This window comes from Aythya fuligula, chromosome 3, assembly GCF_009819795.1.
Source record: "Aythya fuligula isolate bAytFul2 chromosome 3, bAytFul2.pri, whole genome shotgun sequence".
NCBI lineage: Eukaryota > Metazoa > Chordata > Aves > Anseriformes > Anatidae > Aythya > Aythya fuligula.
Genome location: NC_045561.1, coordinates 97,775,447 through 97,787,796, shown reverse-complemented (window position 1 = coordinate 97,787,796; position 12,350 = coordinate 97,775,447). Strand labels below are relative to the sequence as shown.

The 12,350-nt window shown below is 39.8% G+C and overlaps 1 protein-coding gene across 7 annotated transcripts in view; it reads left to right on the top strand.

Annotated features, from left to right (window-relative positions):
* The window catches only part of DLGAP2 (DLG associated protein 2), a 474,554-nt gene that overhangs the window by 138,135 nt on the left and 324,069 nt on the right, over positions 1–12,350 (top strand). The window lies entirely within an intron of this gene.

Genomic DNA, 12,350 nt, shown 5'->3' with positions numbered 1-12,350 from the left:
AGTTAATTTTCAACAGATGCTCTTCCCTTCCCTCCCCCCGGTACTTTGCACCATGTTTTTTTTTTTCCTCCTCATGAAAGCAGTAGGTTTGAACTGTCTTTAAGTAAAATACTCTTGTTCTATTATTTTTAATAATATATACAGTGTTTTGTCCTATTCTTTAATTTCAACAATGAAGAAGAAAATAGATCATACACACAGATCTGGAACTTCACATGTGATGCTAGAATACGATAAGTTCAGTCCAATATTAACCTTTATTACAGCGAGTATGATTTGAAAGGCAAGAATCTTTGGGGTATTTATACTTCAGATACAGTAGAAGGGTTCCAGTTTTCATTTGAGAATTCATAGTCAGGTCTGAACAGTTACAAGAGCCTTTATTTTCTGTGCAAGCAGTGGACAGAAAATGCCTTGCAAAAAGACAGTTTTCTTTGTAATGCAGCGTGCAGAAGAAGATTCAGTAGTACCCCTTATCAAGTGCACTACATGAGATAAGAGTAAAAAAACCCCACATATTCACTGCACAGCGATAGGAACCTCTATGTTACAGAAACGTGTCTGACAAGAATGGTATCAGGCAGAAATATTCTTTGAAGAGCTTTAAAATAGGACTGTGATCACACACATGCACATAACATGCACTCTTTCAGACAGCTAACATCAGGCATACAGAAAGGGTAAAATCTGATATCAGATTTTTTTCAGGAAACAACGGTCTGAAGCAGAGGTATGAAGGATCACTGGGTTACTAGGTCTCCTTTAGTGAGATTCATTCAGCCCTGGCTTTAGAGCTGGGCAACTTTGCCGCAAGTGAACAGTGTTCAGATGGCTTGAAATTTGTGGATTTGGGAAGTAGTCTCCTTCTCCCTCTCTCTGTCTCTTTTTTCTTCCATGTCTTAAACTTTCCGAGGGTTAGCCCTTCTGGTTTTGGATATGCCTATCAATCAGTCAATCAATAAAATCAATACATTTGCATTTGCTAGTATCGGCTTCCGATGTTCAAGTAAGATAGATGGCTTTTTAAAAGTTAATTCAGGAACAGAGCCAAAAAAGGGAAAAAGAAATCAGGTCTGTATGAAATAAGAACAAAGGTAGAGGCTGACTGTCATCAGTTCACAAGTTGTAATTACCGTGGCTTTTCCACTTCTGCTGAGAAGTTTTCGGGTTTGATTTCTGTATTACCAGTGTGATAATTTTACAGGCATGCGTTAGTGTCATCTCTCGCATTTGCTGATAATTAGTTCCTGGATCCATATCTGTCATGTTTCCCTGTTATTTGAGACAGCCTACATCCCTTTAATTTAGCAACAAGTGATCGACATGATCACGAGTGCCCAGAGCAGTGCACTTTAAAATGTGTCTCCAGAAATGTACAAGCAGTTAAACAATATGTACTAGGTGTATAAGATCTATGCGGTTAGTCATTTTTGTGACTACTAGCATCCTTTTTTGAATGAAACATCCTATTTCAAAATGCTAGAAGGCAAGTGGAGGTGCAACAGCACATGAGTGTATCAAACAGTAGGACTCTGCCAGACGTTATCCTTTGCTTTTGTCAAAAAAATCCAAAGAACAACACTGAGTACAGGCTATTTTCTTCTCAGAACTGCATAATTAGATCTGCTTAATGTGTTTCATGGAAGTTATTTCACTGCAAATGCCGCTTAAAGTGATCGAGAAAAATGAAGACATTTCCACAGATTTCATTTATGCATGTAAAGCAAAAGCTGTAGGAAAGTGGCATGTACTGGATATAGAGGCCAAATTACATGCTCTGTAATTCAGGCATGCAACCGCTGGTAGCTTAGCTGATCAAATTTCAAATATTGAGCGGTTTGCAGGGTGCATCACTTAGAGAATAAATGTAAAGAAATGATTGTGTAGTCATTGCTTCTTTTAGTCCGCCTATTATTTTATATTTTTTTTAATTGCATTAATAATTTTCTGTCTATTTTGCATCTGCCGTATGATTTTCCATTAAAGGAAAAGAGATTTGGCAGCAGCTTTTCAAAAACAATGAAATAATTTTTAAATAATAGGAAAGATAATCAATATAATTAGAGTCGTAAGCATGCCGAATGACATAAATAAAAGCATTCCACCCAATGTGTTTAAAACAGTATATACAGCTCTTAGTTGAATTTAACAAATATAAAGAAGGAAGAATGACTGTAGTACAGAGCATACCATGTTCCACTTTTGCTTTATCTAATAAGTTTGTAATTGATATATCCAGGAGTCATACAACTGCAAAACATAGATAACATTTATATTAGTTATGCTCCATAATTTTTTCTTATAGGGATTACTTGTTTAATTCTTATATTACCAATACGTTATAAATCTCAGACATTTTTTCTGAAAACTTTTGGATCTATATGCTTGGAATTCCTGTTCTTACAGACTTAATTTTATGCTCTAAGCTTCATCACTGCAATAAGTTCTTATAGTTGATAATTTGATTTTTATTTTTAATTTTTAATTTTTTTTCTTTTTTTTTTTTGAGGAGAAAGACTTGGGGAAAATCAAGAATTGCTGCACTTATGTACATTCAAGTTTTATGAGTATAGTATAAATGAGATCAAATAGAAGTCTCTGACACAAATATAAAGAGAATTAAGTGTGCACACAAAGGAAGGAATAAGGGGTCCACATTCCTTGCTATCAAAAATAAAATTCTAGTAAAGTATTCTATAGTCGTGAGGAAAACCAAATGGCTTTTTAAGCTTGTTTTAAAGGGAAGTTGTGTTCACTGATAAGAGTTTAGTATGGCATGGGGTCTGTCAGTGCCAGCTTCATTTTCTCTAAATACCCCAGGCAATATTTTGTTTTAAATATACATTCTTCAAAAATTCGGCTCAAGGTCAGTGCAGAGGGCTGGATTATTTGGAAAACCACACATCCTTGACTGGAGACCCCGTGGCTAAATCAAATTGCATGGCTTTTAGTTTCTTATTGTGTAATATAAAATATTCATACCTGCAACAATGAAAGATTTGCATGGATTGGTCCAATACAGATTGTGGCTGTCATATAATTTAATTGTCTTTGACAGATACATGTACAAAATTGATATTAAAGCCCAAAAATTCAAGACAGTGTGAATACCAACAAAGTATGCAGAAAGCAGCAAAGTCGTTCTGCTTAGCAAGCTATTAGTTCCTTTTAGCAGCATATTACCGAGGTACAAATAGGGTAACAAGTCTGTTACTGTCAGACAACCCGCACAGGAGAGCAGTTAGTGGTATAGAGAGAAAACCACATAGTAATTCGAAGATTTCTTTTGCTGAAGGAAAGTGAAGCTGCATCAGAGTCACCATTAACGTCCTGAGAGATACAGTTTGCAATTAATAAATGTTACTACAGCGTTTGTGGTAGAAACATTTACTTGCTGTATCAAAGATTTAAAGGTAACCATTGGCCATCAACAGAAAGAGAGAAAGAGATCTGAAGCAGAAAATCATGTCAGGATCATACATTTCAATGCAATTTCTGAGAAAGGTGTTTATTACCAGGTACAAGTTTCAGCTGATCTGTATAGTAACGTGTCGTGAAAACAGTCATGTGTTGTCTGTCCTCCCAGTCCTTACCACTCTGTCTCTTGATACGAGAGCGGCACTATCCTTTATAAATTTCAGTTCGTTTTCTAGGTGACCTGCCACCATCAAATCCTTGGTACCTGGGGCTTGAACACGCTTCTGCTGAAGCTGCTGGCAAAACACTTACTGGCTTAACTGGGATCATGATGAGGGCAACCCACCATTTAATAACACAGGCCAGAAGATATCAGGCTGCTTTTCCACTTGTCAGATGCAAGTGCTGTTCTTGCAGGCAGAAACCTCCCACTGCCTCAGGGGGAGGACAAAATCCTCCAGACCTTGTGTGCTTTGCCCACAGGAATAGGAGGGCCAGGGGCAGGCCATGCAGGCCAAGACAGATGTTCCTGTAGGACTGGGCCTGCAGTGGCACCACTGGTGCACGCCTGGATTGGGGGCTCCCCAGGGGTACAGTTTAGCACCCTGCCACCAGGACCTCAGTGGAGTCCTCTGCTTTCACAGCAGAGGATCAAAAAGCCACACTAGTGTTCATGATGAGATATTAATTCAGCACAAAGCAACTGTCACTCCCTTGCCGTGGCTCCTCCTGTAGGTGACGACAAGCAAACCCGAGCAGAGGCAGTTCATCTGCTGCTGGGTTGGAGGGGGCAGTGGGCTCAGCATTGCTTTGAGGACTGGGCCTTGCTGCGGTCTTGTTTTGTGGTGGAATTGGACTTCTGCTGGGAGGCTCTTGTTCTTAGAAAGCCCTTTTTGTGCTGGCTCTGTGCTGTTGGAGACAAGGACTGAGTTAAACACCCCTGAGCCTCACATCCCTCCCTGCTCACAACAGCAGGACAGGAGAGGGCACAGAACTGGGGGGCTCTTCTACACATCTCTTCAGGAGTTAGTTTTTAGACACAGCTTTCTTCATGCATTTTTAATCCTGTAAATGTTATCAGTATCTTTTTAAGTGTGGTGGTGTCATCCCGACAATCTTTCTCACATCTGATTTATTTTCCCTCTCCCCCTGCCCAACTGCTGGTAGAAGTAATAGGCAAGAACTAAAAGAAATTAAAGGCATATTTTTTCTGTTCACTCGGTGTGTTTGACAGCATTTTGTATCTATTCAGCCTCACTGTTTCCTCAGTGCAATCATTTGGCTCCTTCCCATTTGTGCAGGCTTAGTAGCAGCTGAAAGAAGAAAACATCTTAAAGCAAGAGGAATAATACCGTAATGTCAAAAAGACTGGCAGGTGAAGTAGCTGAATCTCATAGGGACTCTCGATATTATTGATTATTTGGAGTCAATGGTATTTTTCTGATAAATACATAATCTGTATACCTCTTGATAGACATAATAAAAGCCTAAATTATGTCTTACAATTAGATGATTTGTGCTATTGCTCTGAACAGCCCGCTGAGCATTTATCTCCCCCCTACTTTAGCTTAAGCTGTGGCACTATTTCTTTTTTCCTTTAGCAGAGCCATCTGAAGAGGTTCACATCCTGCCCACAGACACTTGTTCTTTCCCAGTCCCTGCCCAAAGTGCCCCCGGTTGTGCTGACTCGGCTCTTTCTGGGACCACGCTCCAAACCACAGTGGCTTTGAAGTGGCTGGCTTTTTCGAAAGCACACAGAGAAAGGCTAAGTGGGCCTTTAAAAAATCTTTATTTCCTTTTTTTCTCTCCTTTGCATAATTCCATTTTCTTTGAATGCACCATTTCACAGTTCCACTTCCAAGCACAGCAGATAACTTGTTGATCAGCACGACGTGGGGCCTTTGAGGCTGGTACAGGAAAAGATCTGGAACAAGCAGCAAGATCAACTACCAGTAAGAGCCTCTTAAATCAGATGTACAGCCAAAGAAATAGTTACTAGCTTGATAAGTTTACCTGATATAAATGTTGTATTCCTAAAAGGAATAGAAGGGATAACCAATTATTAACCGCCCGCAAGGGGATAAGTATCTGCAAGATTTTTGCAGTCAGTTCCGGTAGGGTGTTTTTCTTTGATATTCCTGCAAAACAGGGTGGCATGATTATAATTCCCATTCTAACAGCACCTATAATTCAAATGTAGGATGAGGACTTCCTGGCACAAAGCACCATATGGGTATGACCTCGCTTTTATAGGTGGAAGCAAACGCAGGCACTGTTCCTTAGCGTTGACAGTGCAGCTGTCAAAATGGATTCAGCAGGCTGATGAAACAGACAAAACCAGATTTGGGATGTTGAGCTAACAACACCAGCACACCTGCCGCAATGTAAAGATTTTTAAGTAATGTGGCAGAGAAGTCAGATGCTCTGAGACACTTTTTGGTTAAGGTATGCAGTAGCATGGTGCAGTCTTCTGGGTGCTCTGCAGGCCTTCTGCACAGGTCCATGGCCGTGCTCTGACAGGTGGTTGTGGAATTACATCCCACAGAGTGTGGTGCAGTGAAAACCTGTGTGTAGCTTCATGGCAATCAGTTACAAGGTTCTTAATCTATTTGTGTTAAAATTAGCATTGTGTCCTGTAATGCAGCATTGCCTTATAAGAGAAATCAGCACCGGTGTGAGTGCATTGTAGATGAAAATGAATATGAGCTTCCCCTTGTTTTTAGCAGGCTCAGGGATAAGGCCCCGTGGGAAAAATGAAATGCTTTCTGACATAGGAAACCCCTGTTCCCAGGACTGTGCACATCAGCTCAGCCTTTTGTGTTCAGTCTCCCTTGAAGCTAGTTGCAGCTCTGCTTTGATGGATCCCTCCTGTGCTGGTTGTGCAGGGAGTGCCTGCTTCTTATCGTGCTCACAATTCCCAGATAGGACAAAGCTGTCAAGGCTCTAACTGCCTTGTATTAAACCTCTCACTGTCTGATTTGAGCATGAGGCTTTATGGATACAAGTAAGCAAAGGAATAGATATATATTTAATATAATGTAATCTTGAGATTCACTTCTGATCTCTCTTGTTCTCCTTGGATCTCATGTTCATGTACACAAACACGCTTTCAGTTAGAGAAGCAGACAGAGCAGCTTGTGCCTCCTCCAAGGTACTGCCAGGTAGCCTGGACCATGACAACCAGGGAGGATGCCAAGAACTTCCTGGTGCCTCCCCCCCCTCTGCTCCATGCCCCGTTCCATGGCTGCATACACCCTGCAGGCTTGGGCTCTGCACCGAACTGTTTTAAAAGTGGGCATGCCATCCACAGATAAGCCCTTTCAGCAACTGTTCACATTTTTAATAACCAAGTGAGTAAGAGATGGGTTTTAGACTAATAATTGTTGTATAGGGATGGACTTCTGAAGTGAATAAGCTTATTGATAAATACATTTTCCACTCCTAATTTGTATATGAATAATTAACAGCCTCCTCCAGACCCAGGGCTGCAAATTAACCAGTTTATAAATACTTCAGTCCTCACCGTTTCATGCAATGACACTGTTTTTTTCTGATCTTTGCAAGTTGAGCCCCTGGGAAACCAATACATGATTTTTTCAGAAAAATAACAAAATAGTCATATTAGGTCTTTACCAGGTTAATCTCTCTCATTCAGGTATTTTTCTTTCACTTAATTGCTTGTGACATTAATAGCAGATGAAACAATGAATTAATACTTGGATATTTGGTGAAAAAAAAGTCTGGGATGTATACATTATGGCTGATTAAAGAAAAGCAGAAGGAGCTTGTCAGGCAACGTAGTGGAGGGTGGAGATATGACTGTGCTGAAAAAAACATTTTTGATTGGTAACAAGCCATGCAGTTTCTTTGCAAGTCAATCCTCTGTGAAGTAGGGATGGTAATTCTTCACCAGGTAGCAGAAGGCTGTCTTCTTTGAGATAAATGCACAGGAGTTGGCCACTTGATATATTTGGGAAGTGCTGCCGACATAAATTGATAGAAATTGCATCTGATGGTGTCCATAAATGTTTCTGTCTATGCTGAGGAAGGGGAAATTATCCTCACAGAAGGGCATGCTTTTCCATTGATTTGCTCCTGTCAGTTTGCTGGAAGTCTGGTTGAAGAAGTCCAGTGAAAGAGACTTGGCATGTGAAAATTAGTGAAGACACCAAGGGAGCCTGGCCGCTACTGTGCTCACTTTTCAACCTCTTCTTCAACCATATTTTTGCAATTCTTTAGATTTAGGAGTAGTCAAGCAAGGACAGGCTTAAAGACCTAATATATAATCTAGGTTTGCGTTAGCTTCCAAAAGTAAAGGTTTGGAAATTGAAAATATATGGGACATGGTGCCACTGGTCTGAGTAGGTTGAAGACTATTGTAAAGAAGTTCTTCTAAATGCAACTTTTCAATACATTCTGCATGTATTTGTATCTTAATGTTGAAACATCGAGAAAAGCAGATAGCCCCAAAGGCACCATGTGTGTCCTCCTGCACTGGGCATGAGAATGAAAGAGGAAAGCTGATATGCATAAGTAGCATTCGGCCCTGGAATTCACCCCAGATATCTGACATTATGATTCAAGAGTATTGCCATAATGTTAATTTAATGGCACAATTCCTATTTTATTGATTTCAGTTCCAAATACTATTAGCAGCTAGTTATCATGAGATCAACCAATATCTTTTTTTTTTCTTTTTTTTTTTTTTTTTTTTTCACTACCAGTTTTCAGAATACAATATAAACATTTTTTTTTTTTTTCCCACTATTCCCCAAGGGTGAAATTTTTTTGCTTTCTAGAATTTTCACTCATGTGAAATGGTCATAACAAGTAAATTTAACTGTCTGCCTTCAAATGGATTTCTTTGAAAATAAAAGAGGCTGCACTTGAATTTCCAGGTAGTTTGCCATTAAGAATCTGATTTGGGGTAGTCAATTGGTTTTGAAAAGATGAGATTTCCATGGAATTGCAGGCTGGGGGACCGCATAGCTCCCAGAGATGTGGGTATGGCACCTGTGCCCCTGCTCCAAGGGAATTCAGGCAAAGCTGACGTGCTCGGAATTTTTTCAGAGACATTGAAATCTGTGAACAGATCAAAACAGTATTGGATATTGGCTCACAGAGATTGCTCCAAACAAAACATTTTAAATTAATGTTTTCATGCTTAAATTTAAGTGGTCTTTTTCATGCAGCTGTGATGTGTCATGAACAGAAAAATAATTGAGAGCAGGATTCCTAGTGACTGTTTCAGACACAGAAGGGGACACTGTGATTACCTTGCTAGCAGCTGTTCTCCTCAAATGAAGGACACTCTTAGGGAGAAGTTGTATAGAATCTGAGAGGAATAAAGTCAGTATATGTAAAGGGATCTGAGGATCTACTGAAGTTCCTCTAAACCTACAAAATTGGTAGTCTGATCCAGGTACCTGACTGAGTATTCTATAGATTGTTTTCAGAACGATTTTATTGTGATCTTTGCTTACTCTTTAGCAAAAGCTTATAGACCCACTCCATAAAATCACTGGGGTGTTAGGCAAAATCTGATGTAAGAGTACCCTGACATCCACCTAGAAGATACGATCTTGCTTCTTTCTGCTCAACACATTGCCATCTTAAGCTATGACATTGGCCTTGACTGACTTATGAAAAAAAATCTCTTAGCAATCATATTAATGGGGTTAGGGAGTAAATGAGGAAGTAAATGAGTAAATGTGGGAATCTGTTAGCTGCTTTTCATATATTCAAAAAAGGTTAGACATTATAGTAATAAAGATGCTGATGGAAAGCTTTAAAACTCACTTGGTTTTCCTCGTGCACTTTATTTATGGAGGCATCAAAAGTGACCTGGGCAAATCAGAATTGCAACAGTTGTGCATCAGCTGGAGAGGTTTTCTGGAGACTTTTGTATAGCTTTCTTTTCTCTCTACTAAACCAAGAATAAAACAATAATGGTGATGCACTGGTAAGCACAGTAGCAACATTAAATGAAAAAACAAACAAACAAACAAATAAAAAAAAAACACAAAAACAAACAAACAAAAAACAAAACAAAACAAAACAAAACAAATGAACAACAACAACAAAACAACATAGCTTAGCATAGTGCAAGAATAAAAGATGTTGGACAGATGTATCGTGGTAATAAGAAAGAAGTAGCATATGCTGTTTAGAGAGGGAAAAAGTAAGCCTTTTGCTCAAGAAGTAAGCATAAATCTGAATTGAGAGCTGAAATATCCTTATTTTCAGCAAGACAACGTTGATTCATGAACATTAATAAGAACATGCTTTTAAATCTTGTGAAACCTGTGATCCATTTTGGTGGAGGGGTTAGTGATTTAGCATCTTATGAAGCAGATTATCTTTTGAATCACAACAGCATTAGTTTAAATTATTCCAGTTTACATCACTGTAACTAAAGCTTAGTCTGGGGAGTTGATTTGATTTCCCTTTGCATTAGCTTGGACTTGATTGCTTATCCCCAGAAAATGGTCCTTTCCCCAGCTACTCTGCTCATGGTATCTTTCTTTCACTTGCCTCTGTTGTACTGCAGGGGTTAAATGTGCCCCTTCCAATGCCAAGATCAGTTGTCTAGGCAGAGTGTTGGCATCCCTGTCCCTACACTGCTATCCAAATTTGCCAGATAACCTCCAACAGCAGAAGACTTCCAGAGTGCTCAGTCTGGAGAAAGCAACCAGGAGCAGTGCATTTTCCACCGAGTTATTTAACAATTTTATGAAATATTGTTGTTGTAAAAAGATAGATAAACATTTATCTGTTAACCTCTTCTGTAATCCTGAGCTATAATTACAAGCCTCTACAATTCTAAAGTATGTTTGTATTGATGACTTAAAACAGTGCTTTTCATTTAATTAACAAAGTATCTGATGTGATGCAGCACATAATTGCTAGAACAGTGTATATTTCTGCCTTCAGTGCTTGTGGTGGGCTGACCTGGACCAGCTGCCAGCCGCCCACCCAGCCACTCTCCCACTCCCCCACCTCAACAGAATGGGGCAGAAAATAAGATGGAAGAGCTTGTGGGTTGAGCTCAAGGTAGGGAGATCACTCACCATCACGGGCAAAACAGCCTCGACTCAGGGAAAATTAATGTAATTTGTTGCAGATTACAAATAGCTTTGGATAGAGAGAAATGGGGACAAATTAAAGAAAACCTTCTCCCCAGAGTCTCCTTCTTCCCAGGCCCAACTTTGCTCCTTCATTCCCACCCAAGCAGTGCAGGGGAGGAGGAGAGTAAAGACTGTGGTGGGTCCATGATGGCTCCTCTCCGCTTCTCCTTCCTCCTCACATTTCTCCCCTGCTCCAGCGTGGATCCTTCCCTCAGGCTGCGTGCGGTCTTTTGGGATAAACCTGCTCCAGCCTGGGCTCTCCATGGGCTGCAGCTTCCTTCAGGGCACATCCACCAAAGCATGAGGGAAATAGCTGCTTTACATCATCTTTCTACAGGCTGAAGGGGAATCTCTGCCTAGGAGCTTGGAGCACATCTTCCCCTTCCTTCTCCTCTGACCTTGATGTTCACAGGGCTGTTTCTCACACTCCCACTCCTCATTGCCCATGCAGCATTTTTGGTCCCTTCTTAAATACCTTTTCCTAGATGTGCCATCAGCTTGGCTGATGGGCTCAGCTGTGTCCTGCAGTGGGGCTGTTCTGGAGCTCCCGGTTCGTTCTCACAGAGGCCACCCCTGCAGCCTCCCACTGCCAGCACCTTGCCACCTACACCCAGTACAGTGCTTTTTTCAGAAATGTTTAAAATATAAAGTTCTTAATATATGTGATTTTCACAGTACAGAGCAACAGTTTAAAGAGTCTTAGGTAATACAAGTGATGTGTAGGTAATGATGTGTAGGCAAACTAAATAGAAAATTCAGTATTATAAGCTTTTTCTGCAGTTGCATCCTGCCTTTTTCTCATGAGAGAGAAACAGTGTAGGACAGACCTGGATGAAAAATGAACCCTGATCTGAAATTTCAAAGTTGTCCCGAATTTCTTTAAAACTTAATCTGTTTTATTCTGATGTCTTTGGAGATTTTGTTGCATGGGTTTTTAAAAGTGTCACAGAAAATTTCCAGGTGAGGAAGCCCATTTTTTTAGTGAAGTGAAATATTGCATAACTATTTTGATAGATTTCATAGTGTTTCAGTTCATAAAGATGTTCTTTTAGGTATTATTCCCCTGTACTTTTTACCAAAATCAAAACAAAACAAAATTAAAACAAAACAAAACAAAACAAAACAAAACTAAAGTTTGATAGCATGGATCAACTATTTTAAAAACTTTTCAATATGAGGAAAAATATATCTAAAGAAGCAATGAGATTCATGTTGTACTGTTGTTTTTTTCATCTCCAGCATGACCCAGACCCTGCGAGGCAATACAGCATGCATCCAGTACTGTACAAGTCAGGGCAGTGCATGTGGCCCTGTGTCCTAACCTCAGCCCACAAACAGTTGATCCTATTTAGCAGAGAGATAGATACACCACCCAAAGAACCAGTTACATGTGGTGATTCATTGTACCGTGGTTCTGAAACGCAAGGTGGAGATGTGAAATTTATTGTGCCTATTTTCAGTAAATGGCTTTTCTTTGTAGGTGTCCTGACTTGTCTATATAGCATTCTTTTGATTATTGTTACTGGATAAGTAATCAGTGTACAAATTCTAAGAAATCTCTGATTTTGCTGCAGATTTGTTGTGCAGTTGCAGCAGGATTGACCACACTGTTTCTTACTGCAACTTTTTATTAGATGCATTTATATATATATATATATATATATATATATATACATAGAGAGAGAGAGAGAACTTCTTTACCAAAAGGGTTGTTAGGCATTGGAATGGGCTGCCCAGGGAAGTGGTGGGGTCACCATCCCTGGAGATCTTTAAAAGGTGGTTAGATGTACAGCTTAGTGATATGGT